The 21,050-nt window shown below is 46.1% G+C and overlaps 1 protein-coding gene and 1 long non-coding RNA gene across 4 annotated transcripts in view; one reads left to right on the top strand and one right to left on the bottom strand.

Moving 5' to 3' along the window:
• Positions 1-395: 395 nt before the first annotated feature.
• On the bottom strand, positions 396-15,679 carry LOC110303572. Of its 2 annotated transcripts, none has more exons than XR_002378934.1 (3): positions 15,587-15,679; positions 10,146-10,380; positions 396-709 (listed from the first exon to the last, which is right to left on the bottom strand). It is a non-coding gene; the product is annotated as an uncharacterized LOC110303572 (long non-coding RNA). The 2 variants fall into 2 exon arrangements; XR_002378935.1 differs by lacking the exon at positions 396-709 and adding an exon at positions 8,382-8,723.
• A 260-nt stretch (positions 15,680-15,939) lies between these two features.
• The window catches only part of Fam20b (FAM20B glycosaminoglycan xylosylkinase), a 36,507-nt gene continuing 31,396 nt past the window's right edge, over positions 15,940-21,050 (top strand). Inside the window, exons 1-2 of one of the 2 annotated variants that reach the window (XM_021159601.2) lie at positions 15,940-16,022; positions 17,900-17,992. The gene's annotated coding sequence lies outside the window, so the exon portion shown is untranslated. Of the gene's footprint in view, positions 16,023-16,154; positions 16,727-17,899; positions 17,993-21,050 lie in introns of those variants that run through there. The other variant, XM_021159592.2, reaches the window with a different exon arrangement.

The following is a 21,050-nucleotide window of genomic DNA, read 5'->3' as shown; positions in this document are numbered from 1 at the left end:
TTGGTTTGGTTTGGTTTGGTTTGGTTTGGTTTTTTGAGACATAGTTTCTCTGTGTAGTCTTGGCTGTCCTGGAACTCACTCTGTAGACCAGGCTGGCCTCGAACTCAGAAATCCACCTGACCCTGCCTCCCAAGTGCTGGGATCAAAGGTGAGTGCCACCACTGCCCGGGGACAAATATTTTTCTAACTGAAGCTAACTAAAGTACATCCTTAGCTCATACTTTGTGTGTGTGTGTGTGTTGTTGGTTGAGAAAATACTTTTTAATTAATATATTTTACAAATACACTGGAGAATCATGCAATGCTGACTGCATTGGATAAAATTCTGGGCCACAGGCCTGCAGACTCCTTTATAACTGACCTGTGATAGCAGAACCTTTTATCTCCTCTTTATTGTGTACTCTGACCCCTGCGTTATCTTTCAAAATAAAGCAACACCCTATCTTCTCTTCTGTATGACTTTCATTGTCACATGACTCCTGCTGGGCGGACCATTTTTCTTAGTTCTTGTTTGCCTTTCTTAACTGTGCCCACACCAGCAGCAGGAAATCTGTTCGGCTGGTCCTTGATTTCCTTCACAGAGATGACGAATTTTTGGTTCCTGTAATGTCAGCAATGTTGATCACAGCTCCTACCGAAAGACCCAGGGAACTCCAGAATGTCACTCCAGGGGACCCAACCCATGTCCTTACTTGAACATCTGGAAGGCCTGGAAAGAGTCAGAAAGGAAGAAATGACAAGAGACCCTAGCTAAGAACTCCATACTTTGTATTCTTTTTTTTTTTTTTAATTCTCACTCTTTTTTTCCTTTTTTAAAAAGATTTATTTATTATTATATGTAAGTACACTGTAGCTGTCTTCGGATGCACCGGAAGAGGGCGTCAGATCTCATTACGGGTGGTTGTGAGCCACCATGTGGTTGCTGGGATTTGAACTCAGGACCTTCAGGAGAGCAGTCAGTGCTCTTACCCACTGAGCCATCTCGCCAGCCCCATACTTTGTATTCTTAATGGTGTCCTGGGTAGACTTACCAGATCTAGCAAATGAAAACACCACAGAGGATACTCTTATTTTAAAATACTGTCATCTGAAGTTCAAGTAGCCTACTACCAGGCTCCTACTGCCCTGTGAGTCCCAAGAACAAGGACCCAGAGCCTGTGACCTGCTCTCTGTAGGTGCTCAATAAACACAGAAGGGCTGTTAAAGTGGCACTCTGGTACTGCAGTGTGGACGCCACACTTTGTATACACAGCACCTACTGAGAGGATCCTGTTGTCTGTCACAGCTCTATATGTGTATCCCCTCGGACCCCACAGGATAAGAAAATAAGAACAGAGGCTGGGGAAATGGCTGCATGGGCAAAATGCCAGCATGAGGACCTGAGTTCAGATCCCCCACACCAACCTAAAAAGCTTAGCGTGGGGAACAGAGACAGGCAGATATCAGGACTCACTGGTCAGACTAGCCAAGCGCTGAACTCCGTGTCCTGTGAGAGACTGTCTCAGAAACTAAGGTAGAGAGATAGAGACACCCAGCATTAACCTCTGGCCTCTACACAGACACACAGGAACATGCCCCCCTCATACATAGCAAAAAAAGAAAAAGAGGGACATTTTAGTTGATGAGAGATGGAGTAATGTGGAAACTGGCATGTTCTCAGTCGTACATGCACGACATAAATTAAAATGTCACTTGAGAGCACGTCCCACTCTCTCTAAGAAGGTGCCTCCTCCCGGACGCCCTGCCTGCCCCATTCCTACCTGGCAGGCTCTCCTAGTCTCTCCTCTGCTGGCACCTTGTAGCTGGCACCTGGGTGTTCGTTTCATGAGAGAGTGGCATAAAGGTTATAGCGAGACTGGAATTGGTGTCTAGCTCCTGCTGGTCTGGGGTCCTTGAAAGTTGGCATCAGCTCAGACACAAGTGACAAATGTTGGAGCAGCCACAGAGACCCAGGATCAGAGCTCCCAGCTGAGCACCTCCCATAGCGGATGCTGGGGTTCACAACCACACCCCATATTGCTCTCCAGGATTGCAGATGGGGCCCTGGAGAGCACGAAGTTCAACCACCCCCAAATCCCATGAATAAACTCAGTCTTCATTCTGCTTCATGAAAGGAACTCTGTCCTGGACCGCCCTGGTCCCTGCGGCCCTCAACCTCAGAGGTTTGTGCTGCTGGAGGACAGTCTTTGAGCTCTGACAAGGACAAGGAAAGGCTCTGTAGGCAGTGTTTGACTTGTGGGTGGTTGGTTTTTTTTTTTTTTTTTTTTCTTTCTTTCATAGCTACAAACTATCCCCTGTTGAAAAGTTTGAGTTTACTTGTGAATTGCCTGTCTGTGTTTGTGAGTGGAGGAAGGCAGGACTGAAAGGTTTCAAAACTGTTTTCAGTTTCTGTGTGAGTTTCTCTGGGGCTTAGCGTTTCATTGAGAATCCCATATTTATTTCTGTGCCATTACATCATTGTTTGGCGCATTTTATAACCTGAGGTGGAGAGAGCTGCCCTCCTTCTTTGCACTGGAGTCAGAGGATCACATCACATCACACCCAGCAGAATTTAGGACATGATCCTGGATGAGGTCCACTCAGCTCTGAGGAGGGACACAGAAACACTGTGTGTAACGGCGACGGAAATGAGTTCAAGGCAGAAATTCGCTTGTACATACTATTCCTTTGTACGCTAGAGAAACCTGTAACGGATTTCTTCCACAGATCAAAAACAAAATTAGATGTAAAATGCAACAAAGGGAAAAGAGAGCGCCAGTAAGATGGCTCAGTGGGTGAGGATGCAGACCTGAGGATCTGAGTTCAAACAATACAGACACACACACACACACACACCCCTACACAGACACACAGACATATACACACCTACACATATACCTACACTCATGTACACACACATCATGCACACACACACACACACATACACACACACACTGACATCTGACATTCTGAACATGTTGAAAATAACTAACATTCCATTTCCTTGGTCCGCTGCTGCTTAGCTGGTCGTTTGAATGCGCTATCCTTGACAGCTGTGTGGGACATCAAAGCAAAGCAGATAATTCCAGTTGTTTATGAATTCTTTAGGAGCCCTTGGGAGTGAACTGTGCTGTATTTGTGACAAGCTGTGTCTGTGTTTGTGTCTGTGTTACTTCTGCAGGCTCCTGTAGGAGGACAATTCCATCTCTAGGCAGGTCTACCCATAACCTTTCTAAAATTAGCAACAGTACACAAATGTAATGAACCTAAATGTCCAATGAGAGGGCACACGTTAAATAAATGTCGTCATATCCTCAGCATAAACTAGTAGAGACCTTCTAAAATGTGGTGGTAATGTAAAAAAACATTGTGACAAACTGGGCCTAGTAGTTCACACCTGTAACCCCAGAATTTTAGAGGCTGTGACTAAAGGACCTGAGCTCTCTGTGAGACTGTCTCAAAACACACACACACACATCACAAAAGAATATATATGATTGATATGTTGTTAAATTAAAAGTCAAAAGTCGACTTTTAGGGGAGGGAATAGCTCAGTGGTAGAACACTTCCCTGGATTCTATCCCCAGCACTCCAAAGTAAAAATAAAGAGCAAATTTCAAAGGAATCCACACAGGAGTCCTGGGGAAGACAGCAGAACAAACACCTGTGTGTCCTTGGCTCTTCTCCAAGCCTCGTGTAGATAATAAAATGAGCCTTTATGTCTTTGCTTGCCCAGGGTGGCCCCAATCCTCCTGCCTCAGCTTCTCACATGCTGGGATTATAAACACGTGTCAACTATTTCCAACTTCAAAGGCTATTTGTAAAAGTGTATACCTGCAAAAATAGATAAAACTTTTTTTTTAAAAGTCTTTCAAGCACCCGGTATGGTGGCTATACCTGGAGTGACTGGACTTGAGAGGTAGAGTTAGGAAGATCACGAATTCAAAGCCAGCCTGGCCTACACGTGACCCAAGAGACATGTTTATCTCAAACAGAACAAGAAAATATCAACTGTGGGCGTACATGGGTGAATGAGCCACACAGAGAGTCCCGGCATGCCACTGGAGGTAGACCCCAGGTGAGGGTCATGCACAGGTCTGTGTAGGGCCAGTCAGACAGCACCAAGAAAAAGGCTTGCTTAAAAAGGTGAAATTGGATGGGCATTGGTGGTGGTTCATGCCCTTAATCCCAGGGCTATGGTTGGGGAAGGCAGAGTTCCAAGCAGGTGGTCTGCATAGCAAGTTAAAAAAACAAAACAAAACAAAACAAAATCATAAAACAAAACAAACCGAAAATGGCGAAATTGTTAAAATAATTGATGTTTGTAAGAAGGTGCTACAGTCAATTGGCCCAGCTAATCAGGTGAAAACAGTAAAAACAGAGGCTCTTTAAAAAACAAACAAAACCAACACGAGAGCCCGGTAGTGGTGGGGCACGCCTTTAATCCCAGCACTAGGGAGGCAGAGGCAGGCAGATTTCTGAGTTCGAGGACAGTCTGGTCTACAGAGTGAGTTCCAGAACAGCCAGGGCTACACAGAGGAACCCTGTTTCGGGGGGCGGGGGGCACGGGACGACAGAAAGAGAGAAAGAAACAATAATTAACGACTCTTTCTGAAACAAAATGAAAGCCCCGGAAGGTGAGCAGGAAAATACACATTAATTAAGGTTCAATCAGAAACGCCAGCCCTCCCCTGCCACCGGCCCAAGGCTGAGATGAACTCTTGGAAGAGGGCACAGTCCTGGTTCACTGAGCAACAAAGAAGTTGCGGTGGTGCTCAGATTGTTGAGCACGCTGAAAATCCCAAAATGTCCTTAAAATCCACCACCCTCTGGGATGCCAGGGAAGACCGTCGACGAAGAGGTGACTCAGCAGAGGACTGAGGAGGGGGGCACTGGGGAAGTGACAGGACAAACCTGCCACTAGAGAACTCAACGTGAGCCCACTGGCTGAGGCAAACCCTCCAAAACTAAAGATGGTCCGGGGTGGTGCCTTGTTAGCGCCCTCTACTGCCAAGATTTAACATGGTGCTTCTTAGCATAGCCTCTGGATCCATGGGCAATCTGCAGATTCAACGGTGTGGGACGGAAAGTTCAGTAGAGTTCTATGTATACAGAGCATATGCAGACATTTTTCTCGTCCTTATTCTGTAATCAACACAACTATCTACATATTAGCTTTTTATGTATTGTATTGTATGACACAAAATACACATGTAGGTCATTTGCGAATAACCATATCCTTCTATAAAAGGTATCTGAGCTGATCGATTTTAGTCTCCAGAATCTAGTATGTCAGGGACAGAGGGTCTCACAATTGATGGCCTCAGACACCGAGAGCTGACTCTACTTCTAAGGCCCAACATTATTTTCACAGAGCTGGTAATAAAGAGTAGATTTGGAGCTAAGGGGCTATGAATAAAAAATAGGTGGAAGATCTTCTAGGTAAGTAGATAAGGAGATACTACACATAATACCCTTGGCACAGGCCTTGTCGAACAAATGAGTTCAACTGGAGTCACTATAGTGAGTGATTCAGACTTAGCCAAGGTCTTTCCTCTTTCTGCTTTTTTGGGGAGCTGAATGAGTTCTCAAAGAAGACAACTGTGGTTAATTGTTGGATTTTCTGGAAGAGCACAGGAGTTTGCCTGTGATGTATACACATGGCAATTAGTACATGGTGGTCTGAAGGCTATATGCCAGCAGGGAAGAAGGTCGGATGAGACTGTCCATCAGCAGATGATAGTACAGTGATAGCCTGGAGAGAGTTAGCAAGCCTAAGTGAATAGCTGTAGTGATAAATGGAAATGAGCCACTTCCCCTACCCCCAAATCACTCAGGCCCCTACCACCATCATCAGCCATGGCAGGGAGTGACCCACCAGTTGAGAGGAGGACTTAAAGGGCAATGACCTTCCCTCATAGAGTGCCTTATTAGTTGGGAAACTTGAAGCTACGTATGACAGAAGCTCACTCCCAAAAGCCTAGATATCCAGACTTCTGGTCTCCTAAGGATCCAGAAGTCAAAACCACAGAGATAATGCATATGTTACCAGTGTGTGTCTAAATTGGCATCCCCACTTTGTAAAACTGTATAGACTCTCTGATGGCAAACAGAGGCATACCCAGAGACCCAGCAATTCCACTCCAAGGTATGTCCAGGCCCTCTTATAGCAGAAATCGCTCACAGCAGCAATGTTTTTAATAGCAAATTAGGACTCTATCTATGTACCTGTCAAGAGTCAAAATGGGCCGGGCGTGGTGGTGCACACCTTTAATCCCAGCACTTGGGAGGCAGAGGCAGGTGGATTTCTGAGTTCAAGGCCAGCCTGGTCTACAGAGTGAGTTCCAGGACAGCCAGGGCTGCACAGAGAAACCCTGTCTTGAAAAACCACCACCACCAACAACAAAGAGTCAAAATGGATAAATTACATCATGTTCTCCAAATAAAACTGTATTCAGCGTTGAGAATGAGTGATCTATAGTGATAGAAAATGTGGGTGAATCTCACAGACATATTAAAAGGAAGATCTCAGATGTAGAGGGTGCTGTGTGTTTAGGAAAGGGCTATGTCCATCAGAACCAACCAGGTTCTGACTGTACCAATAGTTCTCAACCTGTGGGTCTTGACCTCCCAGAGGGTCTCATATCAGATATTCTGCACATCCGACATTTACATTATGACTCATAACAGTAGGAAAATTACAGTTATGAAGTAACAACACCATAATTTCATGGTTGTGGGTCAGCACAGCATGAGGACGAGGGACTGTATTAATGGGCTGCAGCATTGTAGGAAGGTTGAATTACCGTGGTTGAGAACCACTGGCTCTGTACAAAGCCCTAAAGCAGGAAAAGCCATCTGCGATGTCAGATGTTAGGACAGAGGCTGCCCTCTGGCACAAGCAGTAAAGAGAAGATGCTAGTTCCATAAGGTTGTTTGATCTGTGACCATTCTGCACGCTTGCAGTTTCCTACGTATTTGCTACATTTCCCCAAGCCAGAGTGTGGGTGCTCGCTTTCCTCTGTGGCTCCTTGTTCAACGTTTGGCCTCACTTTCAGCTTTCTGCCCTCATGGTTACAAAGTTGCTGCCAAACTATGCACATAACCTATTCCCTGCGCTGCCTCTAACAGCAGGAGTAGGATGGTTTAAGCTTGTCTTTCTCCTTTCTTATACAAGCGGTCTCTGCCATTCTCCCTGTGTACTTTACCAGTATTGAATAGACCCAGAGTGCCATCCAGCACTGTCAGTGGCCATCTCCATGAAACTCTTCCCATCAACTCCCATTCTCAACTCTCCGCAACTTCTGGTAACTCTGACATTTGGGTGACATTAGGTTTTCATGTAAGTGTCACGCTTCTCAGGTTTATATATGTGTGTATATATATATTTCAAGAAGGAGTTTGTCTGTGTACCTCTGGCTATTCTAGACCTAGCTCTGTAGACCAGGCTGGCCTCCAACCCACAGAGATCTGCCTGCCTCTGCTTCTGAGTGCTGGGATTAAATGTGTGTGCCACCATCACCACCCAGCTATTCTTCTCTTTAGCAAAAAGGAAACCTTTCCTAGCTCTGATGGGGATCTTCCCTCAGGTGCCATGGGTTGGGATAGGTGAAAAGCATATGTTCTAACTAAATCATCTGTCTGGCACGTCCAGCTCCTAGCAGAGGCAACTCCACCAGGAGAAGTAATGACTCCAGTGTGGGAAAAAAATGATTATAACATTTCACAAGAAGAAAAAAATTGAAATCCACATACATGTGCAAACTAAACAACACACTCCTAAATAACCGGTGGGTGGAGACTAAATCTCCAGCAAAAGTGGAAGCTATTTTGTGATGAATTAAAACAAAATCACAAGATACCAAAATGTATAGGATGTAGCTAACATAGTGCACATTGGAGCTGTACATGCCTATATTTAGAAAAGAATGAGCCGGATCAATATAAGGGAGAGGGATACACGGGTTGCTAGGGGAATTGGGAGGCGGGGTACGTAGCTTTTCAGCAAAGATGACATTTTAAGGGATGAGTAAGGCTGGAGGAAAGTGGGAAGGGATTCCTAGCAGAATCAACAGCCTTAGAGAAAACAGAGCCAGGAACTGGCGTGGAGTATGCTATGCTATATGGAGTTCATTTTTCTCACGTGTAAACAGTGTACAACAGCAAGTTAAGCTGCAGGGCCAAGTGGGGCCCTTGAAGCTTCATAGGCTCTGGTGAGAACTTTGGCCTTTGGTCTTCAGGTCATAAAAAGGATTGTAAGTGATGTGGGATACGGGGGAGGTTTCCTTTTTGAAAAAGCTTTCTAGATGAAGTTTTCTAGGGAGATGATCTGGGTTGCATGGGAGTGAGCTGGAGAGAGGAAGACCAGAGAGGAACAAGCATCGTAGACAAGGATACATCCACTTCTCGCATCTGTCCCCTCAGAACCTCTGGAGGTTGAGAGATGTAAAGGGTAGGTGTTGGCAGACGAGAGGCATCTCTGCGGACCTGCCTCCTTGTTTGCAGATGCAGGCAGTCTTGCTAGGTTCTAGCAGAGAGCAGAGACAGACCACCCCTCTCTCATGCCTTCCTTTTAAGGGCTCCAACGTTATTCATGAGAGCTGTATAAGCATGACCTAACTGTTTCCCAAAGTAATGCCACGACATTGAGGTCTTACAGAGGATGGAGACCAGGGAGAGCCAGGGTGCGGCTCAGATGCCTGAGAGCTGCTGCTGCTGGTGCGTTCTAGGACAGCTCTGAAGACCTACAATCAGGGAGTGCAAAGAAAATGAAATTCACATACATGCTCAGCCCAGCAGCCTGGTAGAGGGCAAGTCCAGTCACCTTTTCTGCTTATTCAGACTTCCCAAGCGGAGCAGGGAGATCCAGGTGGGAGGAGCCCAGCCACACTGCAGAAAGTTACCTTCTCTGCTTGGGTCATTCCTTTAAAGGCTGAAAACATTTCCAAAGACGGACCCAGAAACAATGCTTAACCAGACATCTGGGCATTCTGTGGTTCATCGAGTGGGCACAAATTGAACTAATGGCATAGTTAAGGGAGAAGAAAGTGGGGTTAACTTAGCAGTGGTGTGACTGGGGCAGGGAGGATCTGGATATAAAGAAATCTGGGCACTATCTTAAAAATGTGTGTGTGTGTGTGTGTGTGTGTGTGTGAGAGAGAGAGAGAGAGAGAGAGAGAGAGAGAGAGAGAGAGAAGAGTGTGTGTGAGAGAGAGAGAGAGAGAGAGAGAGAGAGAGAGAAGAGGGTATACACATACCACAGTGTGCATGTGGAGGTCAGAGAGCAAATTGCAAGAGGATCTCTCCTTCCACTAAGTGGCTCCTCGGTTATTAGGCTTAGCAACCAATGCCTTTCCTTGCAGAGCTACCTCCCTGGCCCTTGGGTACACTCTTAAGCTGTCCCCTCCCCACTTTTGTTGAGCATCATCTTGAAAGAAGATCAATTTAGTATTATCATTGTTGCCAGGGATTGGCTAATGTCAATGGAAATCCTTGCACACACCACTTACGTGTCCTCTGTCTCAGGGACCTCCCTGCCTCACCTCATCACCTCCCTTTCAACTACAGGATCCCTGACGAGTGCACCAGGCTCGTCAGTGAGGTCATACTCCTTTACCTTTAAGTTTATCATCCCACTGGCCAAGCACCTTGGACTCGCTCCTTCTGGACCACTTTCTTCTTCCACAAATATCTACCTCTAGGAGATGGTCACAACCTCTAGGAATGAGGGCCAGATTTCCACTCATATGTTTTATTTGCTCAATATTTAAATATCTCTCTCTCTCTCTCTCTCTCTCATCTATCTATCTATCTATCTATCTATCTATCTATCTATCTATCTACCTATCTACCTACCTTCCTATCTACAGTCATGTGCTACACAGTGGTGGTTCAATCAATGACAACCTCTATCTGCAGCTGGTATTCCATGCATTATAATGAAGCTGAAAATTCCTATTACCATCTTTGAGTAAGTCCATTCTCTGATGTTTGCACAGTGATGTAATTTCCTGGTGATGAATTTGTCAGATTATATCTCATCGTGAAGCGGTACATGTCTGTTTGTATATGTGTGTGTGTGTCTACACTTAAATTTAGCCAGTGGCTTGAAGAAGTGGACAGTTTCTCTGGTCTGTCCTGTTTCCTGATATGTGTGACAGTCTTACCTTGGTCTACTTCTGCTCTATTGCCTTTATGTCTGAAAACTCCAGGTGTTCAAAAGGTTGGGCTCACTGCAAGGAACTGTGGGGATCTGGCCCACCTTGAAGAGGCAGCTGAACTGCACGGGGTGTTGTCTTCCTTCCCATCTTCTTCATCCTTGTCTGCTCTGCAAGTTGTCTTTCTCTAAAGAGAAATGATTGGCTTTTTGTAGAAGGTCTTCCAAAATCCAATCCACTTGCCCTGAAAACAGAACGCAACCACCCATAATTAGCTTGAACTATATATAAAATCATCAGTTCAACTTGTCTTTGTCCTATAATGATGTCAATCTTACACAGTCCAGTGTAGGACATGACCCTGGCTTAGTCGTTAGTAAAACAATGATTGTCAGCTTCGGTTTTGAGGTAGAATAAACTTGAAAAAAAATCCTTCTAGGATCCGACTCATGATAATTAAATTGCAATCTTCAAGCATGGGGGCAGGTGTAAAGATGGTTCAGCTGCCTATGCAGCCTGCTAGAGAATTGTAGCTCTAAAACATTCCAGAGGGTTCATAAGAGAGGCTCAAAGAACGTATGCTAGACCCTGTTACTGTTCATGGAAGATGCTTTCTGGTTCTGAGGAAGCGTGAAGACCCAGAACTTCCATGTAACTGCTGCAATTACGTCATCATGCAGTAAAATGTGAGGCGAGTGGACTGTGCCACCAGACAGAAGAACTGGTAAGGTTGAGCAGGTTCAAAACCACGGGGAATCTCAGAATTGAGAAACTAAAGGTGTTGAACCAGCTCCAGGCTAAGCTCTACCTGTCCTGGAACAGGTAACCACGACACCCCATTGAGAGGGCCATGACATCAGCCACATAGGGACAACACCTGAGGTCCTTCCCCATGCAAATAGAGCATCTATAACATCTCAGACAGAACCAATGGGAAGCATCTACCCCTGGATCCTACCCTACCCCCAAAATGTTTATAAAGTCCCTATCCACATGAAATAAAGTGCACAAGGTATTTCACCAAGAATCATCTGAGAGTGTCTGGATTGTTTTGTTTTTTGTTTTTTGAGTTTTGTGGGGTTTTTTGTTTTGTTTTGTTTTGTTTTGTTTTTTGAGCTGCAACATTCTGAGGAAGAGTTTTCTCTCCTGAAGCATTCATTGCTGGACCTAGGGTCAGTCCAGCAGGCCAAGCTCATGCCCCAGCTACTAGGTACCATTAGCATCCATGCTGCAACGGTAGCAGGAAACCCCAGCTACCTGCCCTGAACAGGCTTCCCTCTGGAGAGCTGTAATACTTTGGCTGTACCAGCTAAACCAAAGCCTCTCAGAACCTTTCATTCTGGCTGGGCCAGAGATCCTTGGATTGCATTCTGTCTCCCCTGAGCAGCTTGTGGACAGTGCTCAGGCACATCAGCAGCAAGACAGACATACAGCCCAACAGTAAATTGAGTTCATAAAAACCAAAGAGTTCAAGTGGGGTATAATGGTGCAGCCCTTTAACCCAAGCAGGCAGAGGCACGCAGATCTAACTCTTGTGAGTTTGAGGGCAGCCTGGTCTACATGGTGAGTTCCAAGTCAGCCGGGGCTACATAGTGAGACCCTGTTTCAAAAGCAGAAGCAAAGACGAAGACCTTCTCCGCTTCCTCCACATAGCAGATACTAAATACTCAGAGCATGTGGTGCTGTCCTGGCCATATTACCAAGTGGCTGCCTTAGAGAATTGGAGATTGGAATTTGTAGAATTATCTCTGCTCAAACTGCAGAAGAACCATATACGACACTAGAGAGAGCCACAGCAAAATGGAAACTGTTCAAAGATGTGGCCCTGGACATTTACTGAGGAGGGCATACCACAATATAGTATGCAACTTTGGTCATTAAACTGCTGTTGTCACACAAGGCAATTAAAGGGAATCACAGCTGTGACAGCTATGCTCCTCAGTGTTCTCCCTAGCCAGAAGACTCTCTGATTCTTTGTCCCTTTTTTTGTTTTCTTTAATATGCAGACTTTAAAAATAGACCCAAATAGATTTTACAGCGAGAGAAAACGGCCCATACTGTCTTGGGAGTGATGATAATACTTTAAAATTCAGGTATGATAATGTTGACTCAATTCTAGAAATGCACGAAAAGACAGTGAATCATAAGCTTTAAACTAGTGAATTATGGACTGTATGCTATATCTCAATAAAGCGGCTCTTTAAAAAGTATTACAAGGGTAGAAAAAAATAACAGGAGGATTTCTACCAGTCTCAGAGCACGTGGCCTGAATGTCTCAGGAAAGAAGCTATGTGTGTGTAGGCGGTGCATACTGCTGCCCCGGGGCATGAGTGGTTTGCTCAGAGAGTATTGGCAGAAGGGTTAGACGGGCACTCTACTGCCAACAGAAAGAAGAGGGCTGGGGTCGACTCTGCTGAGCTGAAAGCAAAATGAAAGAAAGCCAACTGCTCTATTGGGAAGGAAAGGCAAAAGCTACTGTCCATGGAGCACTTCTTACAGAGAACAGACTTCCCAGAGGCAGCTGAGAGCAAGCTCTCGCTCTTGGCAGGAAATGGCAGAATGTGTGTGTGTGTGTGTGTGTGTGTGTGTGTGCTTCATCACTACCTCAACTTACCACTCTCTCCCTGGGCTCTAAGGAGTAGTTTTCTGAGGGCCCTCCTTAGCTTGTTTGATGTAGAAGTCTCTTAATCAGTTTCGAGGGCATCCATCATGGTGGGTGTATTAAGTAGGTTCAAAGAAACAGAGCGGGTAGCCTTTGCATGTGCAGGAGCTGGGAGGAAGTGCTCTCCCAATACCTCGAGTTTGCTGGAGGCCTGTGACTTGACAAATGGACTGAGGCTTGGAAGTTCTAAGGCAGTTCTCAGAAAATTATTAAAAGGGTGTAGGGAGCGAGGGTAGGCACCAGGCCACACGGCACCTGCCATTCTCACACTTCTCTTTCAAGGGGCATGGCTACACACCCTTTGTTCCATGCTGGCAGTACAACGCTGTCTTTGGCATTAAACGACTTTGTACCGAGAGAACAGTATCCTGCAAAGCCTTAATAAACCATGCCACTAGAGAGGGCCACCCGAAGCCCTGGGCTCCCAGGAGGCACAGCTGGGAAGCCCAGGGAAGATCTCAAATGGTATGGAGAGCTGTTCAGCAGTCATTCCCAACAAGGCTGGGTGAAGGAGGATTCTCACTGGCAGGGAGAGCGAAGCTGGTGAGCCCTGTGGAGGGGAATTTAAGGGCTGCACGAGAGAGGTGTGCTGGGGCTGTAAATGCCAAGCAGGAAGGCTCCTGCCACAGGCTAGCTTCTGATAGAGTTCCACCCTTGGGCTATTACTAGTGTTCCCCTGACCAGGGCGGTTCACTGCTCTTCGTGGGAGGGGGACAGCCAGTTTCCTACTCTGGATTCAATTCCATGAGCTGCCGCACATGCTCCTGGAAAAGGTGCTCCGTTACATAAAGTCACAGTCTGTGGCTTTAAGAACGGTGAAGTTTGGGGGCAGAGGAGAGAAAGGCCAAGAGAAGATTAGCTTGATACTTAAAACCACAGCACATCCCATGGCTGGGGCCAGTAATACAACCCTTCCAGTACTCTGACTTCTAGAAGGAACTCATTGAGCCCACAAGCTTCTGTGGGATGGAGCCCTCTTCATCTCCAAACCATCGAAGTTTAGTCTGATGCCTGCCACTTGACATGCATTCGGCAGACAAATGAATGAGTGAACGCACCTGGGTTATCTGTCCAGGATATCGGTTATAACTTCTCACAACACCACACAACTTTGAGTTCATATTGTTAATCTTCATTCCCACCCAGGTTTTGCTCACCCCCATCCTTCCTCCCTGACAACACCAGGCCACACTCTTCTCAGACTCAGAATCTGTGTTGCATAATTTAGGTGTCCTGTCCTCCTCGCAGGGACGTCCTGTGTCCTAATCACTCATGCTCCTTACTTAAGTGACCATGACATCCCTTACAACACTGAGAATATATTGACTGTAAGTGCTGTCATGAGCCTAAGGGGCAAAAACTGACGTCATGGAGTGTCAGGCCCTGTGCTGGTGCCCTGTGCGCAGTTGCAGGGAGACTGTCACTGCCTGGTGACAGGAAAACTGGGAGACAGATTAGTTCTGTGTGAAAGCCTTTGACACAGAGGCTCTGAACCCTCTGAGGAAGAAAACTGTTTATACTGCAGTATGGGGTAGACGTGTAATATGCACCTGACTCCATGGACCAAAAACCCCTCTTTCTCTGAGAATCCTTCAACACAGAGGGGTGCCATTTCCCCCAAGGCAGGCTTCAGGATGAGCAATGACAGGAGCAGGGTCCTTCTTCAGTGTCAATGGAATGACAGAGAAGACGGAGCACTGTTAGTGGCACAGTCTCAAAGGAACTGTTGGCTTCCTCTTTTGCCTCATGGTTTTCTGGCCCAGAAGAGCTGGCTGCAAGCAGACCCATGTGCCTATTGAGAAATAAGGCAGACTCTCATCACCATCCAGCCAGTTTCCCCAAGAATTGTGCTTTCCATTGTCAGATAATGACCTCAAACCTTTTCAACTCTATCCAGTAAAAGCTGACACAGGGCTGTCTGCGCTGCCCTTTGTACGCCTTGCAGTGATGAATGCTTCCAGCAGTGATTAAAGCTGCTTTCCCTCACTAAGTCGTCTGGGGTAGGGTGTCAAGTCCAATAGTTTCTCTGAGTGTCCTGATCGAAAGTGCCACACACACACACACACACACAATTAAACTAACTTCACACAATAATTGTATTTTCTCCACACATTTCCTATTTAAATATCACCACAATCCTGTCAAGTAGGTACTGTGTTTAACTTCCATTTCCCAAGGAGCCTTATACTCAGAGGCACTATATGGCATACCCAATGGCATACAGTCGGGGGGCGGGGGGAAGAGAGAGAGAGAGAGAAGATCATTTCTTTCCTTCTTGAAAGAAATTCCTGTTTAGTCCCCAAACTTCCCTGCACAAATCGTATCCAATGTAGAACGTACACCATAATATTTTAGGGTCAAACAGACTACATGGAAGCTATCTATACGGTGAATAAACGTATGCATTATACAGTAGCTACTGTGTGTGGAGTGGACACACGTTAAGAGGAGGAGCATCTCATTCACTCTTCAGGAGCCTAGTGGGTGAGTGCAGGGCACTGGAAACCAAGCCGAGCTGGATTTGCCCTCTTAGGGCTTACAGTCCACCGCAAGGCACAAACATAAAAGAAAATGCTATTATACTACAATAATCAGGATTTTGTTAAGAGCTACTGAAAAGGTACAGTGGGGGAACTCTGCTCTGAGCCAAAGCTGGAGCGAATTCCAAGGTGGGAAGTCTGGCCTCTTTGGGTCAGGGAAGGGCACTTTGGGGCAGAATCTCCAAGGAGAAGTCAAGGCAGAAGAGCGAAAGAAAGAAGAAAATTATCTCTTCAGAATAGGACTTCACCTAGATGACTGCAGGAAAGAAATCTTGAAGAGAGAAGCCAGATGCTAGTTTATGTAAACGGGCTTGAAGAAATCCGCCGACGGTGTCTGCGGAGCCCAGCGCTGCAGGAATAAGGGTGAAAGGGTTAAAGGGGGCGGTCCGGAGCTGCCCGGTAGTCCCGCCTACCCGTAACGGGGGCGGAGCTGCGTCTGGTGCGCACTGGGATTGGCTGCAGGGAGGGCGTTCCACTAGGACCGTACCAACAGCTAGGCAGCGCGGAGGCGGGAGTGGGTGTGGAGCGGCCGGCTCCGCGGAGAGCGGCGACCGGGGAATGGCCGGGCCGGCGGTGGGCGGGAGCCGCAGTGGTGGCGGCGGCGGCCGGGGGCGGTGAGTGCGGCCGGGGCCGCGCCGCACCGCACCGCGCGGGCGGCTATGGAGCGAGCCTGAGGCCCGCCAGGTGAGCGGCGCGGTTGGAGAGGGCGCGCGACCCCTCGCCCGGGAACGACGGGAAGGAGGGAGGGAGGGAGGGAAAGCGCGGGGGGCGGGGCACGTCCCTCAGGGGCCGGATGCGGGGCTCCGAGCGTCCCCGCGGGGCTGCGGGCAATCGGGAGTCCTTGCGGTGACCGGTCCTCGCTGCTAAGAACGGTCCCCAGAGGCTCCTGGCCCTGGTGTCGCCCTTCTGTCACACGAAGCCGGTGTCGGCGGCCCGGCGGGCAGCGCGCTCTAGCTCGGTCCCTACGCCGCCCTCCTGGTGGCCGAGGACCGCGCTCTCGCTGAGCCCCTACCGGGTCCGCATGGTGGCCGGGGAGCGCGAGTGACCTGCAGGCCCTGGGCCGGAGAGGGCAGCCGTGTCCTGCGGTCGTGCGCTCAGAGCGCCAAGGGGCACAACTTAGGATGAGACTGTGCAGAGTGGGCTGCGCTGGCGGTTTCATTTCCGGGTGTGATGGCCCGGCGATTAAGAGCGAGCCCAGACGTTGATGATGAATGCGAACGTTGTCAAGATGTGTCCTTGATTGTGGAGTCTGATAAGACATTCTTTTTAATCTGGAGTCAGTGATCTGTCAGGCTCCTGGTAAAAACGAAGAAAAGGGGGGAACAACAGGGCGTGGATGGCCCTTATACAATTACTTCGTTTAAAGACTTATGTCTCCAGTAGGATGGGTAAGGCGTTTACAGTTTGGGAAAAGGATATGTTTAACACTGTCACTTGGATCTAGGGCCAGGTGTGAGGGTCATCTCTACTCAGCCAGGTTCCGGAGATTTGATAGCTCACGTTGGAAAAAAGAAATAATGCGATCTTTTCACGATTGAGGTCTACGGCTTTATAATACAATCGAGAATCCGGAAAGTCAAGATTGTCAATCATTAACCATGCCTGCATTGCTTGGGTTGTAATTTCACATTGAGCTCAATGTACTTGCCATTCCCTGAATTTATGCAAGCCCGTTGAGCAAGCTGAAAGCACTTGTGCATGTTATCGTCCTGAGAAACCGGTTCAGGTATTAAAGATGCTAAATTATTTGCTTAGGCTCTGAATCAATTTAGGGCAAATTTAAAATTATTGTATTAAATTAATAACTTTCTTAAAGTTTATGAAGATGTTGGATTTTGTGTCCCAGAACTGTTACCTGAAAACAAGATGCGGGTTCACATTAGAAAATACTTACCAAAGGAGAACACTGTGGGGGGAGGGGGAGGGGGGATTAGTAGTCCCCTTTAATCCCACCATTCCTGAGGCAGAGGCAGGCATATATCTGCGGTCTAGGATAGCAAGGGCTACATAGTAAGACCCTTCCTCAAAAGCCAACAAATCGAGGAAAATAAAAGGTACTGTGTGTAAATCTAGCCTCAGTCATAATAAAGAACATATAAAAATAATGAAGGGAAAAGATAATTTTAAAAAGAAATAAGACTGGCCGGGTGATGACACAGTGCATGCCTTGAATCCCAGCCTTTGGGAGGCAGAGGCAGGCAGATCTCCGCATTCCAGGCCAGCCTGGTCTACAACAGAGTGAGTTCCATGACAGCCAGGGCTGTCTTGAAAACAAACAAAAATCTGGAATTTACAGCTTGCCTTGTGAAGATGGGGTTGATTTGCTTTGTTTCCTTAGGACTAGTGAGAAAATAGGTACTTTACATTTTTAAAGCACAGGCCTTGCTTTTTAAAATATATTTTGAACCAAAGTATACTTTGGAAAACAAGTCACAGACTTTTATTTTTCATAATTTTTTATGTCATAGACTTATTTTGTGCTGTTAATGATTATTTACTTTAGTCCCTTCTATCTCTTCTGAATTTCCAGTTCCTAAATGGAAATTTCTGTTTACTTTTAGGACATGAATTAGCTCCCTCTGACCGCCATTTCCGTGCTGGTGAGTGTGAAGTCAGCAGCTTCAGCCTACAGATTGATAACTGCTGAACACCTGGTGAGTGCCAAGACAGTCCCAGTAGAGTCAGCTGTTAGCGCACTCATGGTTACGGACAGAAGGAGCTGTGGGTGTCAGGTTGATCTGGGATAGAACACGAGATGATTTTTGTGGATTGGGGTAGAGGGCATAGTTACCATGGGACCCTACAGTTGTAATTCATAGTAGGTGTGCATTAATTGTTGGTCGGTTAAAGTAATAAATGGAAAGTGGTGTGAGGGAAGCATAAGTATTCTAGTGCAAATGCTAGATCTTTTATGTTCGCCCTCCCCCATTTTTCTTTTCTTTTCTTTTTTTTTTTTTTTTTTTTTTTTTGGTTTTTCGAGACAAGGTTTCTCTGTATAGCCCTGGCTGTCCCTGAACTCACTTTGTAGACCAGGCTGACCTCGAACTCCCAAGGGCTGGGATTAAAGGCGTGTGCCACCACTGCCTGGCTCTCCCCCATTTTTTCAATCAAAAGGAATTTTTAAAAAAAGAAGGCAAAAACACTGTGTTTCTGATTTCTGTTGGTCATGTGTTACTAAGGTGGGTGTCTGCAAACGGTATTGTTTATCTGATTCAGTTCTGTGATCATATGGTGTTCCAGCCACCTGCAACCTGATGCTCTGGTCACGGAGAGCTGCACAGACTTCCTCCTGCCACTTGGACTGGCTAGCTGAGCAGTTGGATAGATAACCAGTGTTTCGACATTAATAGAAAACCGTGGAGTTGTTGGTCATAACCGTCCCAGTAGCCTCAGTGCTCACCGCCCTCTTGTCCTGCCCAGTGGAGATGAGCGAGGAAGGGTCTTTCTCCATAGCTTCTCCGGCACCTGTGCATCCTGCCCTCTTGTCCTTCTGCGAGCCTCTGTGTGACTGAGTTCAATAACTTGCAGGCCTGAGGCACAGAACAGAAGTCCTTCCTTTGCTACTGAAATCCCCTCTGACTAACGTACAGTATAAACATGACAGCGAGAGCTGCTTGGAAGAGAATATAATGCAGAGATCCTCTGCTATATGGGTTGGTTACAGAAATTAATAAACTAGTCTGTAAATAATGAAAAGTTCTTCTGATACAGTTTTTCCTGCCAAAACCAACAGAAATGCCTGTCTCTCGAAGTAAAGAGTCTCCGGTGTCAGTCAGAGCTGAGTGTCAGGTAGTGCAGAATGAGATAGTGTAATTTGGTATGTCTGAGGTCTGTACTTTGTGGGGAAGTACTGGCTACGTTGGAGGAGACTGTTAATTTGGGAACATTATAAAAGGAGGCCAAGGAATATGAAATTATAAATGCATAAGAAGGACAGACCAAATGCAGAGAAGGAAGTCTGCTAATCTGTGTTCTCAAATTGACTCTCTGCTGTTTCCGCTTACCGTTGCCTTGTTATCTATTGTTGAGAAGTAATGTATTAAGTGCTAATTTTTATTTAGGTATGCATTTGTGGCAAAAGGCTTACAATACGGTGTGTACTTTGTTTCTTTATAAACATGTGGTATAATCCTTGCCTCAAGTTTAGTATTCCTAAACTAGGATCCATTACTGTGAGGAATTAAACAAGGATCAGAGGTGACTGTGAAATGTAGGCTGTGCACCCTTGCTTTTTTACTTACTGGATCTGCTTTTAACAGCCTGCCTGTCACAGCTGCGAAAGCTGTACAGTTTCTGGCCTTCTGTGGAGTAGCCACCGAGGTCACTGCTTCCTCAGATCAGATTTGAGTTCGTTAAATAGCCTTGTTAGGTTCTATAGACTCTATAGTCTCTCAACATTAGTGACTGACCTTTGTAACCACTATTGTGGTTGCGCAAAGACCTTTCTAATTCATTTCTTGTTCTTAGTCCTTGTGTGTATACACACCCTGTATGTATGTATGTATATATTTTATGTTGTGTAGTTCTAGGAGACAAAATAGGACTGAAGAGAAGACTCAGTGAGTAAGGCTCTTGCCATGCAAACACGAGGACCTGAGTTCAGATCCCAGCACCCAAATAAAAACCAAGAATGCATGGCAGCTTTTTTTTTTTTAAGATTTATTTATTATTATATATAAGTACACTGTAGCTGTCTTCACACACACCAGAAGAGGGCATCAGATCTCATTATGGATTGTTGTGAGCCACCATGTGATTGCTGGGATTTGAACTCAGGACCTTCGGAAGAGCAGTCAGTGCTCTTAACCACTGAGCCATCTTGCCAGCCCAACATGGCAGCTTTTAATCCCAGCACTCCAGGGCCAGCTGACTAATTAAACTGAATCAGTGAGCTCTAGGCTCAGTGAGGGACTCTGCCTCAGTAAATAAAGTGAGAAGGATTGAGGACGCCACTGAACATCTCACACAACACACACAGGTACACATACACACACACACTCACACATATGTATGCACACCTACACATGCATCTACATGTATAAACACACATATGCATAAAAAGAAATTAACATGGAAGATGTAGTGTTGAACCTTGTTTCAGAAACCATTGTCAGTAGTACTTGAAGATCTGGTTCGGCCTTGTCTCATATATCATTCATATATCATTCTTGGGCAATGTCTTCTTGGACTTTCTTCATTCTTCCTCCTAATGTCTCCAGATTGCCTTTATTCCCAGTTTTGCCAGGAACCAGGTTAGCAGTAACAGTAGTCTCGAATGGTGTAAGCATGATATGCAGATGGTAGCAATGTAGACAATTTTGAATATGTAAAACTGGTAAACACAGTAAATATTTCTGCTGTTTTTACTATACTGTGTTTCTGAATTCATTATAGGGCTTATTTCTCCATGTTTGTTAAAAAGGGGGTGGCATCTTTAAACCAAAGTATTTGATAGTTCAGAAGAAATGCTTTTAGCCATGAAAGTCTCTCTCCCTTGCTATTCACTTCTGTTAGGGCCTTGGGAAGTCAAAAAAAAAAAAAAAAAAAAAAAAAAAAAAAAAAAGTATAACAGTTCTAATGTGCTCAAGGAACTCACTAGACTGTAAAAGAGAAGGCAATGCCAAAAAAAGTGTGCATGTGCACGCATGCTCGAACGCACGTGTGTTCCTTCATACTCTAAAAAGGTGAGCACACTTGGACCCACCTAGCCAT

Source organism: Mus caroli, chromosome 1 (assembly GCF_900094665.2).
Source record: "Mus caroli chromosome 1, CAROLI_EIJ_v1.1, whole genome shotgun sequence".
Classification (NCBI taxonomy): Eukaryota; Metazoa; Chordata; class Mammalia; order Rodentia; family Muridae; genus Mus; species Mus caroli.
Note: the sequence above shows the minus strand (reverse complement) of the source record. Positions and strands in the feature narration are given on the sequence as shown.